General features: G+C 35.0%; 1 protein-coding gene across 4 annotated transcripts in view; it reads left to right on the plus strand.

Annotated features, from left to right (window-relative positions):
* LOC110374328 (angiotensin-converting enzyme) overlaps positions 1–14,794 on the plus strand; it is a 35,407-nt gene that overhangs the window by 3,587 nt on the left and 17,026 nt on the right. Inside the window, exon 1 of one of the 4 annotated variants that reach the window (XM_064037233.1) lies at positions 12,616–12,781. The exons of 2 other annotated variants lie outside the window; for them this stretch is intronic. The gene's annotated coding sequence lies outside the window, so the exon portion shown is untranslated. Of the gene's footprint in view, positions 1–12,615; positions 12,782–14,794 lie in introns of those variants that run through there. One more of the 4 variants, XM_064037232.1, reaches the window with a different exon arrangement.

The raw sequence follows: 14,794 nt of genomic DNA on the forward strand, positions 1-14,794 counted from the left end.
TTTTTGTAACCGGGTGAAAAGCCCATGTCCTTTTTCCAGGCACTGCCTAGACTGTCTTTAACCCAAGATCCACCAACAACAACAACGTAAAATTTAGTTTTTCTGAAAACTACTGTTTACTTTGAAAATTGTACATCAATGAAGAAAACTGACGTTTCAATGTAGTCGATGTACTTAGGCCTTATTTGTTACGTATTTCGTCCCATAATGTACGTACTTATACATAGGTAAATGCACTATTTACATATGTATTATAATGTCTCTATCTAATTGTATTTACAATGGAGTTCAACAATGTTGGATGGCGGGACGGGGCCTTAATGTTGTACTATTGTTGGTGAACTCAACTATATTGCTGAAGGTTAAAAACCTAGTAATACCTATAAAACTATTCTAGTTGGGTCTATGAAATGTTGTTTTTATCCATGCCTGATAGCACTACAATATTTTTATATTTTAGTTATAAAGTAGGTTTACAGTCAAACTTTCATTTGTTCAAGTTCATTTGTTTTTTTTCTCAAATCGATTCCTTCTTAGTCATTTTGTTCTTTATGTTTCCTTCATTGTTTCTTTAAAAGTATCTGTAGGTACCAGTGTACCTACTATTTATATTTAAAAGTAGGTTTTTTTTAGAAACTAATTGTGTAACACTTTATTTGAATCCCGTTTCTTTTGTACTACAATTTCAATCATCATCATCATCATCATTTTCTTCCCAAAATTAAAAACCGAAACCTTCAATTTCTCCACATCTCAACATCAATATTTTCAAGATTGCCTACCATAAGTTACCAACAAAGCCTTAATTATTAATCATTGTTCAAATTACCTGTGAACTTGGCTTCCAAAGATGGCTTGCCATAGCATTGTTTTCAAATTAGATTGTAATCAGGCACTTGTCATTCTACACCTTTATCTTTACTTAGAGGAAAACCCTTTGTCCTTTTAATGTGCCACTAGGCCACCCTACTTGCTACATTGTCATTTAAAAAGGACAGTGTAGACAATGATCTGAGAGGATGTAAGGATAGTGTTGAGTCATCTTTAGTTCCGAACTGTAAATAGTGTCATAATTAAGTAATATTGAATTCCGTTCGAATTCGAATTAAACGAATTTGAAGAAATATAGCTTTTATATTGACTGAGGTTTTGCTCGAAAGAGTTACTGGGGCCTTGGTAAACAAAGGGCTCCAGAAGTAACATAGTGGTTTAGTCTGTAAAAATCTGACATTCCTCCCCCCGCTGCACCTACAGATGGATCATCTGATGATTTCCCACATACAAATAAATTGGCTACTTACTATTTATCTAGTTTCAGTAGTTTTCCCATATCTAAGGGAAAATTGCAGGGGCATCGAATTAATCCATGTAAGACTTTAGCGAATAATTTAGGAACCTTCTTCTTCTTCTTTGATCTACAAAGATCATGAAGTATTAACAGTGTCTTCATAGCCCTAAATCTAAAAGGAGTAGAACATAAAACAAGACAGTTTACCAAGCGACAATATTTAAACCTTAATCATTGTACCGGGGCACGATCGGACGCGACCGCGAACTATGAACAGCGATTATGGCCGCTTAATGGTAGAAAAACACAATTAAAACGTTACTTTATTTTCTTTGTACACTGTTTTCTTTTGGTTGTTGATTTTTCCATTAAAGGTGTAGTTTAGTTTAATTGGGTGAAGTCGGGTGTAAAAATACTTAAATTTTTTGATAGTGTTAAAAAAATCTTTAATATTTTTTATTCGAATCAACGTTTAGGCCATCTCTATCCATCTTTTCTTTGAAATCCCTCCCCACATACGTCTAAACTAATATAACAAAGACGAAACATTTTTTTCGTAAGTCTTGGAAACTACGGAACCGAATTGAAAAATTCTTTGATTGATTTGATTAGTATTGACGGTCTATCCTGCCATACTAATATAATAAAGAGGATTTTTTTCTTTCTAAAGTTCCCGAAAAACGAAGCTGAATTGAAAAATTCTTTGAGTGTTGGAAAGCTACAATCATCCCGAGTTACATAGGCATGTAATACATTTTATTTAGGTACAGAAGTTCTCACCTGACGCGGGTGAAAACGCAACAAAACGCCTAGTACTTGAAACACACGTTGCAACTCTTAATGGCATAGCTATAGCATGTTATAAGAAAGCCAAAAGGATTACATTCTACAAAAATAAACAATTAAACACATATACCTAGTACTCATAACAGCAGAATCAGGCTGAATTCCTTACCGAGAGCGATAGGCCAGTTTGTCAACCACAAAAACTGATACACGGCCGTTACAAAAAACACGCGAGTCGAGATCAACTGTATTTAATTGTCGCAATCAACGGGCGACGCATAGTTTTTGAATCGCTAGTGTATCGCCAAACTTGTATTGTATGGAATGTGAGACTGTAGGAAAGCTGACATGAAACAATTGGTACACGAAAGAAGAAGAAGAACCGTGGATTCAAATTACTTATTGATATTAAAGCTGCTAAAGTGAGCATTTATTACCACTTCGCGCTAAATGGCTTCATCGTTAGTTATGCAATTTTTCATGGAACTGATACCTGAAAAGGGGAGACAGTTCTCATAGTGAACGAAGTCGCAGGTGAAATCTATGTAATAAATTCCTGTAAGAATCATCATTGCAAGAGCCGCTGTTTATCTGTATTTAATGCAGAAATACTAGGGAATATGTACGCAACCCCAACCATCAATAATTAGAAAAAAAATACACAGAAAAACAAACACAAATGATCGCATTCTATTGAAACATCTGAAACCCAGAATCTCTATTTTCTCACCGTATGTTACTACTGATTTCACCCACAACACAGTTAATACAATCGCTAGCAAATAAGACGTTTACGATTGATATATCGTTACGAGTGATTCAGTAATTGAACTCCGCATTTATATAATTTGAGCTATTAAAGAATTGCTAGCCTACACTTGGCGTGAAACAATTTAACTTGCTGAAACAGCACATGGTTTGTTCGAAGCAATAAAGGTTAGTGTGTCATTTGTGAAGTCAATAATAGATTTAGATGATATTATTTATGCTGACAAATAAGTCTGTGGGAATCATTTCTTCAATGTGTATGTTAAATGCTCATTAAGATTTATTCAGGGCTATTATTATATGTTTATTGTGTACTTTATCACATTATTTACCTGCCTGTCTGTACCTACTTTTTAATTCTGTATTCTCAAAGTCCGATGGGGAGTCAGTCTGATGGATTGGGGTACGATGCGTCATAATATTTTGCCTATCATTCTTTACCAAACGATTTTTTGGAGGTTTTGGAGAGCCAAGCTTGAGCCCAAATAACTCCTGGGTTTGTGCCCTGAGAATCTAAGGAATGCTGAAAGAAGTCGTAATTCTAACTTAATTATGCAAATTGTGGCCTGTAGGCTAATGGAAATTGATCCAATTAAGGCTAAGTAGGGCTGGCCCATCCTGAGTAGTCGTCTTGAAAAACTCTATAGCCACTTAGTGCCAGGGCTTTTAGAATACCTATAGAGTTTTGGTAATCATAGCTAGGTTGGGCAGCTAACTAAATAATGTTTAGATATAATGTCTCTTTTAGTATTAACCTGCTTGAGGAATTCACTGTTCTGTTATTTGTTTTATGATTTGAGGATCATTGATGGCCGATGTCGGCGTGTACCTGTGTCGGCGTAAATGCTGGTGCACTATAATATGTCCTGCGCAGCTGTCTGATCTCTTTATATGAGAACAGCCGCCGTGGCCGGAACCGGTCTTTTTATTATAATTATAATCTTTCCGGATACATTTACTAGTTTCCTCACACTAGAAAAGAAATAAACAATAAAAGCGAAGCTATAAAATGGCCAGCCACGAAGTCTGCCACACTCACAACGCCATTAGTACGAACAATTACGAGCGAGGATTAGACAAACAAATCGTTTACGACCAGCATTAATCTTTACGCGTCAATGAAAGATATGATCGTAATTACTGGGTAATGGACTATAAAGAGAATTTTATTAGCTTGGGTGACGGAGCTGATAGTGAGACGCTTCCGAGATGTGATAAATTTTTAGGTGAAAAATATTCTTCTAGAAGATTAATGTAGTATAGGTCATCATCATCTGCCGAGCCTTTTCCCAACTATGTTGGGGTCGGCTTACAGCCTAACCGGATGCAGCTGAGTAGGTACCAGTGTTTTACAAGGCTCGACTGCCTATCTGACCTCCTCAACCCAGTTATCCAGGCAACCCAACCCCTTGGTAAGTCGGGTTTTCAGACTTACTGGCTTCAGACTACCCGTAACGGCTGCCAAAGATTTGCACTGCGAAACACAGTCCTTGATGTCTAAGATTTACTAAGAAAGTACGAAACCCAACATACAGAAGTATAAAGGCCCTATGCCCATAGATATAGATATATGTGCCTATATGATATAGATGACGATGTTGTAAGCTGCAGGGCACATATCACATCGAATTAGATTCAATTACAACAGCACGCGAGCTCCCGGTAATCTGGCCGGTGGCCTAAAATGTCGCTCTAACTGTCAATAATGATTGGCATTTTTATTGGACGGGAAAGGGTTTTTGACATGTGTTATAGAAACGGAAATACTTGTCAAATAAGTATGGGTACTGAAGTTGAGAAACTGATAGGGTTGAGTTTAGTGGTATCTTTTGGACATTATTTAGATTTTAAATACTTATGTGTAAGTAACTAGTGGGGTACCTAGTTAACTTTTCAACTAGCCTTATCTTAAACATGTTTGTCAGTACGCGAAAATGAAAATCCACAAAGATAAAAATGTACTTAATGATCTTCTGTCTTGTGAGACGTCGTGCAAGTTGAAATTACGACGTTTCTTTGTCTTTTCTCGACCACAAGTTTCTTTTATTTTTCATTTTAGTCTGCACGCTTTGCCGAGGGGCAAAACTCATCTTCATAACACTGTACTTCAAACAACTACGCATTTGTTTGCAAAACTTACATTTTACGTATAGTTAAGTAAACTAATTCGCCGTTAATTAATTCATGCAGCATACTAGCGGCTCCCACGTCACTTCGTGGGAAGAAACCAATGTACAAACAAATGTGATGGAGCGTAAACTGCTATCTTGTATAAACTTTGTTTGTTATGTATTTGTCTTGAATATTGCGATATTTAATTATGTAGTGCAGAGATTGTGGTAGGTACATACTTAAACGTACTATAGTTTTTCTGCTGAGCGTTGGTGGTGATACATCTGTGTCTCTGTCTCGGAGTATAAATATGCCAAATAAACAACCGGTCAAGTGCGTCTCGGAGCAGCGCACGAGGTTTCTGTACCATTACCAATAAAAAAATAACACTTTTGTTCTCCTAAAGTATCTGCTGTATTCTAGTAATTACTGAATGTTTGTCGTTATAAATGTCAACAATAATGCATCTGTGAAAATTTCAATAGTCCAGCTATCACCGGTCGTGAGATACAGCCTGGTGATAGACAACGATGTAATAGGGTCCTGTTCTACCCCTTGGGTACGAAGCCCTGAACCAGCTTTCCTTTTAGGAATCATGCAAGTAGTTTCAATAGTTTCCTACTCAACTCTATCTATATAGGTATCTAACTTTATCTCTACTAGTAGTGCAGATAAATAATAGTTACTATTTTATAAGCAACTATCCATTCGAAGCTAATAAGCAAAAAAGTGAATCTATTCTCGCTACAATATCGCGTGCTTCACCAATTAATTAGCAGACTGTCATGGCGACAGAAATTATCTGACACAATGTATTGATGCAGGACAATGTAATCTGAAATTACTTTTAAGTAAATAGACTATGACTGAAATAAAAACACAGACATAAACGAACATAGTGATAACGGAACATAACATAACTTGGGTTGTCCGGGTAACTGGGTTGAGGAGGTCAGATAGGGCAGTCGCTGCTTGTTAAGCAATGGTACTCAGCTGCATCCGGTTAGACTGGAAGCCGACCCGACATAGTTGGGAAAAAGGCTCGGAGGATGATGATGATGGAACATAACAAAACACTCCTTTTTGAACAACAATTTTTTTTAAGTACATTGCTTAGATAGGTAGAAGTTACAATATATGTACAGTCAGACCACGAAGGAAGGAAATTTTGTTCTCCATAATCAGATTCTTACCGATTAAAATACATGCCTGTTCTAACTTACAATGTCAGCTATCTGTTAGTGAGTGTTCCTGAAAAATAACTCCAGCCGTTTTATAGATAAGCTGCAACCAAAGAGATTTGATATTGGCAGCAATTAACATACAGTAAGTAAAAGGTACTGCACCTTTATCTTTTTTAATAATTAAGTATCTTTATATCTCAGTAATTAAAAAGTTCTTAGGTATTTTGTCCATAACCAGTGCAACTGACCAACGAACCTTGGAAAAAGGAATGCAAATCTTAAGAAATCAGCACAAGCCGACATTCTAAATAACCCCACGTAAATAATATAATGTTGCAAAACTAACAAAGAACATGTACCACTATGTTACAACACGAATAATATCAATTTTCTCTTCAATAAGGTTTTTTATCGATTTTATATTCGGAGAGACACGATTCGATTTATTATGTAAAACTGACGAGGCATATTATTCGATCGTTTGTTAGTAATTATTCAACTTTTCTCACGTTAGGTCAGCGATTTCAAACTAGTGGCCTGTCTGCTCGATTTACTGTGGATAACCTATCTTGAAAAACAACGGGTGGTTTCTTTGATGAATTTGAGATTTGAAGAATGGGAGAATTTGTTTCGGTGAGATTGAAATTTGGCATAATTTATAGGAAGTTGATAGTGGCCTAGTAAAATAAAACTATCTGTTGTACGGGCGTTTCTATCTCATTATTTTTTATACCTCAGGAAGTGACAGTTATTCGTTTAAGAGATGATGCTGAAATTACATACCTACATGAACCAACGGGCGGCATCAGCTAGTATAAAACCGTTCTAATACCTACGTTAAATATTATCCAAATGAGAGACCAAGCCAAAATGGGCAACGAAAAAATTAAGGATTTCTTTCCTAAAATAAAATATCGATACTATTTTCAGGTGTTTTTTATGTATGTCCTAGCTCGTAGTGCATGAACTAGATTTGAGTGTCAATTGTATTGTGTGCATCAAACTGCATTATGACGCGTCACGCATTGTGTGCTAAACGTGTGATTGTTGAATATGCAACATACTACATAAATCGTACTATGCTGAACAACAAACATTATACAGTTTGTAACTTCAGCGTATGCAGACTAAATCTGTGTTTTTTCATTGTGGTTATCCATTTTTAGGTCAGTTTTTAACTAACTGCCAAGATGGATTATGCTTTTCTATGTTATTTTCGTTCCTTATCAAACTCTTTCCCTTTCATGTTTTTCGGTAAACAGCTGAACCGATTTAAAAGAATTTAAACCAAACTTAAACTAGAGGAAGATTCCTAATAATTATCTTAGAATGCATGAAATACTTATCTCTTCGGATTATGAATGAAGGCGTTCAAAACATTTACGGCCAGTTTCTTCATCAAAAGTTAAAGTTAAAGTTATGGCTAAAGTAATGTCTAAAGTAAAGGTAACGGTTAAATTAAAATTTTCTATTAGTTTTGCTGTCACTTTACCCTTGAAAAAACGAATTTGACCGTTACTTTTACTTTAGACATTACTTTAACTTTAACTTTTGATAAAGAAACTGGCCGTTAGTGGCTGTTTTTAACCTTAATATATATTTATTTAACTGTTTTTAACGTAGAATAAAACTGACATACACTTGAAATTACTTAGCTTGTCCCATATCCAAAATCACTTCACACTAGTTCCCACCAAATAAGCATAAACAGCGCTTTCGAGTTTAGTCAACACTAAACGGCTAATCCCATACAGCTGCTACAGCGCTGAGTGTATTTACTTGTACGGGCCCAAGCGAGTGCACTCGGCTCTTAGACTAAGCTGTATGTGAAACTACTGAGCTTGGCTTTGTGGTATTCCCAGTAGAGATAGCTAGTTTGACATGTTGGGAAGAAAAGTTAGGGAATTTTGGAGAATTCGACTATATACTTCCTTTGTGTACTACAATTATGTAGGTACTAGCTCTATGCACTTACCTGTATCTCCCTGTGTACTTCCTTATGTTTTACGATTATGTACTACCCCTATGTAATTCCTTATCTACTGCAAGTTGAGCCTCATAATAGGGCCTTTGGGATGAAGTCATGACGTGTATACTATACCCAAACAAGAGTATTTTAAACGCTTCTTAAAATAAGTGGGGACAAGCTGCACTTTCAAAAAAATCATTCAGGAGGAGGAGTTATTCTACAAACAAATAGTGAATTTACAGGAAATGTTACTGTCAGTATGCCAAGCTGTCAAACGCCGAAAGAATATGTTAGTGCCAAAAATACTATTTACTGCCCGTTGTAATTAAATTACTAGGAAACAACACACACAAGATTTATAGGCTACTTACGAACAATTTATCAATTTTCACTGTTCATAAACAACTAGTTCCTTCAATACCAACTTGGAAAGGAAATTAATTAAAAAAATATTATCTTTGCGTGACCACTTCGTATTATATGTACCTAAGTTATTTCTCTCGAGCTTCTAACAATGGAGTCGCTGATTTTTTTTCGAATAGAAATAATTTTTCTTATATGTATTTTTATTTATTTGAAAATTTTGTATTTTTAATTAAAAGGACGTGTTGTGTTAATAAGTTGGCTAGATGGGGAGTAGTGTTGGATATTTAAAAATGTTCACATACACATGTAGTTGTGTAGTACTATCAACGACAATCGCAGGCACTTTGGATGAGTCTGACAGGTGAAAGCACTCATGGTAGCTACAGCACTAGTCTCTCGGTGATCTGATAATTGAGGTGTGGATTTTTGATAAGTTACTCCTTCTAAGCTGACTAGGGAGATTTTAATTTGGTAACAATTCGACGCCTTTCAAAAGTAATCACAAGATTGTTTTTACAAAATGAATAAAACACGACTTCATAAATAAATATTACTCATTTTAAACATAATTACTTTAAGGTCAACATTTACGCTCAGCTCTCACTTTATATTCAAAGGAAATTAATATGAAATTACACATAAATGTTCCATTTAACTATTGCTAACGTAAATAGTGAAAAACGCCAGCCATTATTGTTAGCACGTGTTAAGGACGTAGGTAGTCTGTTGCCATTTTCACTGGCATTATATACGTTCTACTGGCATTATATACGTGCCAGTGGCACAATGCGCCCGCGCCATTATATTGCACAACAGAATTATAATGGTTAGCCCATTAATGGCCGATTGGAAACGATTGTGTCTAATATTCCATAGATATTTTGTTGTGGGCCACTAATCCGATAATAAGATTAATAGTGTTAATAAATAAATATGATTTTTAATTAAATGGTGTTCATGGTTTGTTGTTGTTTACATTAAAATAAAAACAATAAATACTGGGACAGCAATTTTGTTAAAAGCGCCATCTATGAACTGTGATTGAAATCATGCACGAAATTTAGTGTAGCTACTCATTACAAGATGGCGCTAGTATACAACGTAACAAGTGTTGAAATATTTGCTTTAATTTAAGCAATTTTATCTGAACATCGACTATATATATAGCACTGTTTTATTTACAATTTAATTACCATTTGATTGGGAGATTACCATTCATTTTACCTCGTATAAATATTATTTTTAGTGTCAGCATTTGACGATAGATGTCGTAAAACATGATTTATATTTCAGTCACCAGCTTTTATTCATCATGACAATTTTTCTGGCATAAAATCGTTTGTACAAAACTGTTCATATTTAAAGTAAGAGAAATATCGCGACACACTTTTTTAAGAAATCTCTTAATAAATAAAGTAGCGAATATACCTGTCTCAAGAAGGTATTACTTACCGTTTTTCATTACTTTTCAATAGATAGGTAGTTATTACGTTAATAGATAATACTAAGTGAGATTACTCACCTTAGTCATTACATACTTAAAAGTTGCGAAAGACATGTCGATGTACTTGAACGGTTGAATGACCTTAGCTTTAGTCAACTTCGAGATGATCCAATATTATTCTGTGAGAAAAGAATTTTGAACTATTTGTTTGTATGCTACTTCGTTAACTCTGATGCTGTTTTTTTTAAAAATACACTTTCAAAAGTATTTCTTTGTTATATTACCTATGTCTTCACTAAATACTACTCATAATAACTCTGTCCTCTGTTACCTAATGTACATAGGTACATCTACAAGTTAAGAAAACCAACCCCGGACTTCCATGTAAGGCACTATAAAACCCTATTACTATTTCAGTTAGTGTTTTTTGTGTCAACATAAAGTTGTCATGAAGTTATCACGATACTTCGTGACTAGAACAAGTTTTAAGAATAAAAAACAAATTGGTATTTTAGTTAGAGTACCTTCTGAATAAAAGTTAAACTTAGTTATTGAGTTGTTCATTCATTACAATATGAAGTGGTGTAATTTTCAAATTAGTTTCGAGAGAAAGACCAAGGAAACGCTGGAGAGAAGACTTGCATAGCCTCCTCGTGGACTGGCCACAAAAAGTGACCGATCGAGATAGAAGGCTACGCTCTATGAGGTCTGTGCCGGTAACTATACAGAAAACCAAATATTATTAGAATTTTTGTGCTTTCTTAAAAAATGACAACTTTATTTAAAAGTTTAATCGTTTAGTAATACAAAACATCATCATTATTATCAGAACTGCATCGCATGCAACGCAACAACCGGCATACCAGTAAGGTATTGAATAGGACAACTGTCTGCGGAGCCTGTTTCGCAACCTACCAGTAATGCACCTATAATGTTATTTAAGGTCTTATTTTATGAAAAAAAAACTGGTCAAGAATGTATGTGGGAACCTTGTTTTTATAGAACTGGAAATATGTTTGATATGCTACGTTTATATTGCAGTTAAGCCATGTGGTTAATTCATAGGTACTTACTTAAAATATTATTGTCGCGTTTTCATGTCAGAACGACTTCACCAATGTCAATGAAATTTGGTACAGGCGTAGTCTAGAATCTGAGAAAGCATAAATAGAATAAATAGAAAACATAAGCTGTTTTTTCACCCGGCCCATCATCCTACTACTTTCAAGGGAAAACCTAGTTTTTACGGAACGCGGGTGAAACTGTCAATACTTATAAGCTAGTTCCTCCATAAAACACATACTTTTGCACTTGACATTAAAATCGCGATAACAATTAACAAAACGTTCACACATTTATCTTTTGTCATATTGTGTTCACTAATTATGTAGCTATTTAACGAGTAAATAACTCTAAGTTGATGTTTGTGTATGTACAATACAGTGTGTGGTGTGGTAGTGTGCGTTTCATTCATAATATTTTGTTTGTGTGCGTGTGAATTTTAACGTGTGCTACGATTATTGCTTAATTTGTATAATTCCTATTGTTGGATATTCAACTTGAAATGTCCTAATGGAAAAATATGTTCTGTACCGGGTGTTCTTACAGTTAAATTGAGTGAAAAATATTTATTTACTTCTCAAAGATAGATCAAAACTCGGGGAAACAGTTCGTTTGTTTGCTTGATCACGGTAAACCCAGGAACTGATTTCCTAGCCTATTTATCAAGGAAGGCACTAGACATACTTTTTATCCGGGTGTGCATACGCGAAGTAATTTTCACAGGCCGCGGTCGGAGACCAGTAATTATTAAACAACTTAATTTAATCGATGATAGATAAAAAAATATAGGTGCGTTACACATAAAAAAATCTGCATCCTGTTCACAAATTCCTCATATAAAAACAAACCGTTAAAATAATATAAACCTGTACAGTCGGCTACTGATCTTGTGTAGTGACTAATGTTAGCAAATTATAGTGATGTGACATGCGTGGGAATTCGAGTTGTCGGTAAAGTCTGCCCGATGGATGTATGAGCGAGATACGACTTATTTACTCTCAACGCGAGCACGAGTGGTTCGATTCCAGGTTAAGCAAGTACCAATGTTACTGTTCTTAATTGTATGTAGGTATGTAATTGTGACTTGTAGCTTTTAAGTAGCGATAACCAAACCATGACTAGTCGGAAAATTGCTGCCCATGGAATCGGCGATTTCAGCAATGAAAATGATTTAGTTATCGTTATAGTTAAATTGTGCAGCCATTGTAACATACGGCATATCTGGTTGTTACTACCTAACCATGTCCTACCATAGTTTGTCCTCCATATAAACATATGTTAGTCAAATAAGGACATTGTGTCCTTATTTGTTCAAAAGCCGCACCACCTTTGCTAACATCAGCTGTCACACGTGAATAAAAACGGTTCAACATTGTCCAATTTTGTGACTCAGTCGTTGTCTGCCATACAAGCTCTTACGACAAGTTTTTTGCGCAAAACATAATATTATTTCCATTTTCCAAAACTCAATGATGTGACATAATAATTCCGATACAAAAATCTATCGATAAACCGCCAACTTTATCGATACATCAACACCTAAAAACTCGTGTTTAAAAAGTCACTATCACTAAATAAGGATGTGCAGTTATAACAAATATCTTATGAATAAAAAAACAGTATCTATCACATGTAGCCAGTATGAAATAACCATTGTGTAACATATACATCCCCTCTACGTTCGTACTATTGCTTCCTCGAGCTAGTGTTGTGCGATTGACAGACAAAACTGGTCGTTCGGTATGCAGTGCGTTCTATAGTGATAGTGTTTTGTTATGAAGTGTCAAGGAAAAACGCAGTAAGTGAGTTTGGAACCATTTAACACATAGGAATAAAGAGAATTTTTTATAGTTATGGGGGAAATAATTTGTTGATTTTTAGATGTGTCTGTGTTCGGAACTCTTTACGTGATTTCTCTGCGGTGATAAATGGTGTTAAGAGAGAAATTCGAAGTGCAAAGTCCGATGTTATGTTAGGTCATAAGGACAGTTTCAGACATAAAAACAGAACTCAAAGATTATATTAGAAAATGTGGTCTATCAGTCAAAATTAAAGCACTGGTACTCAGCTGAATCCGGTTAGACTGGAAGCCGACCCCAACACAGTTGGGAAAAAGGCTCGGAGGATGATGCAGTCATAATTATTTTTGGTGAAAAATGCTTGTTATTTTTTACACGCACGAATAAAAACAAACAATATCAAGTACAGTCACCGTTAATTAGGTTTTGGCCGTGAATGTCCTATGACTTGTAAAACTGTACAGACGCGCACAACGGTGTTTTGTAAGAAGATGTCATGAAACGCGACTAGGTTTAATAAGCTCAGTGAACCCTGACATTATTTTAATATTACTTTTATACGAATATTTACAGGTATTAGTCATGAAGGTCATTGCAAAAAAAAAACACATTTTTATGAGTAGTTTTTTTTTTTTATATAAATTGTTCCTATCCTCAAAGGAGCAACGAATCGAAATAAGTATGTAATAATATTCTTGACCTTTCACGAACTCGTTATGAAATCTAAAGTATTTTGTTTGTTTATTTGATATGGTATTGCAATGAAACTGGCTTCCGCTAACGGTTTCACCCGCAACCCGTGGGAACTACTCCGCGCACTTGGTTAAAAAGTAGCCGATAGCCTTCCTCAATAAATGGACTTTCTAGTTAGCACCAGATTTCATATACCTAGTTTATTTGACAAATTAAATCAGTAAACTATGTATAACTTTTTAATTAATTCTATCTAGGTGCTCAAGGAAAGCCAACTAATCACCTATTAGTTAATCGCTATAATTTTTTTAATCACCCACCGCAGTAAAGAGTTAAGATCTTTATAATATGTGACCAACTATTCCACGCGGTTTCACCTGCGTCTAAAAGGAACTACTTCATGTACCCGGATAAGGATAGCCTAAGTTACTTCTCGTTGTATTAGCTATCTGTCAATGAAACTCCCTTCAAAGTCCATCTAGCCATATCAGAGATTAGCTGAAACAAACAGACAGATAGACAGACTGTAGGTACCTATGCTAACACTGCAGAAACTACATTCTTCTATCATTCAAATAACGTCGAATATACATTTTATTTCGGTTACTTGCTAAACCGGCTTATTTTAAGTACCTACTATAGCCCAAGTTCACCGACAACATAAACGTTAGTTTTCTTAAAACTATTGTCACTAATATATAATTTTCAATTTTCAAAGTAAACAATTTTTTTGCTGTTTTGCTTGCTGCCTTTTTCAATTTGACCTTCAAAAAGTGCAGATTTCCGGCCTACTTTGAATAAATAACTTTTCATTTTTGTGTCCAATTTTCAAAGTAAACAGTTGTTTTAAGGAAAGCGGGCGTTTATTTTGTGGGTGTAAATGGGCCTGATAATGATTAACATACTAATATAAATATTATTTACTTCACACAGTTACTAAAGTGAGTCACTAGAATGCTCGGGGTTTCCCCCGTATTAAGTGGCCACCCCTTGTTTTTCTTTGAACTAGTTTTTAGCCCAGTTTCACTTGTTTTCCGTATATTGTTTATTGCCGATAAAATGTTGATTGCTTTTTCCTACACTGTATGTATGTAGGTAAAATAAGGTCAAGTGCCTAAGTGACAAGTTTTACTCAAATCTATGCAAAAATATTTTTTAAAGTTAATTTTCAGTTAAAATAAGCTACTCTGAATGTCAACCTTTTAATATGAAAGAAAGTAAGTTCCATGAAAAGGATGATGGGTAAAATTGGCCGGTATATCCAATGAAAACCATTCGCATATCAAATGATAGCTTATACCCTAAGCTTCATTTTTTGTTATG

The sequence above is a fragment of the Helicoverpa armigera genome, chromosome 12 (assembly GCF_030705265.1).
Source record: "Helicoverpa armigera isolate CAAS_96S chromosome 12, ASM3070526v1, whole genome shotgun sequence".
Classification (NCBI taxonomy): Eukaryota; Metazoa; Arthropoda; class Insecta; order Lepidoptera; family Noctuidae; genus Helicoverpa; species Helicoverpa armigera.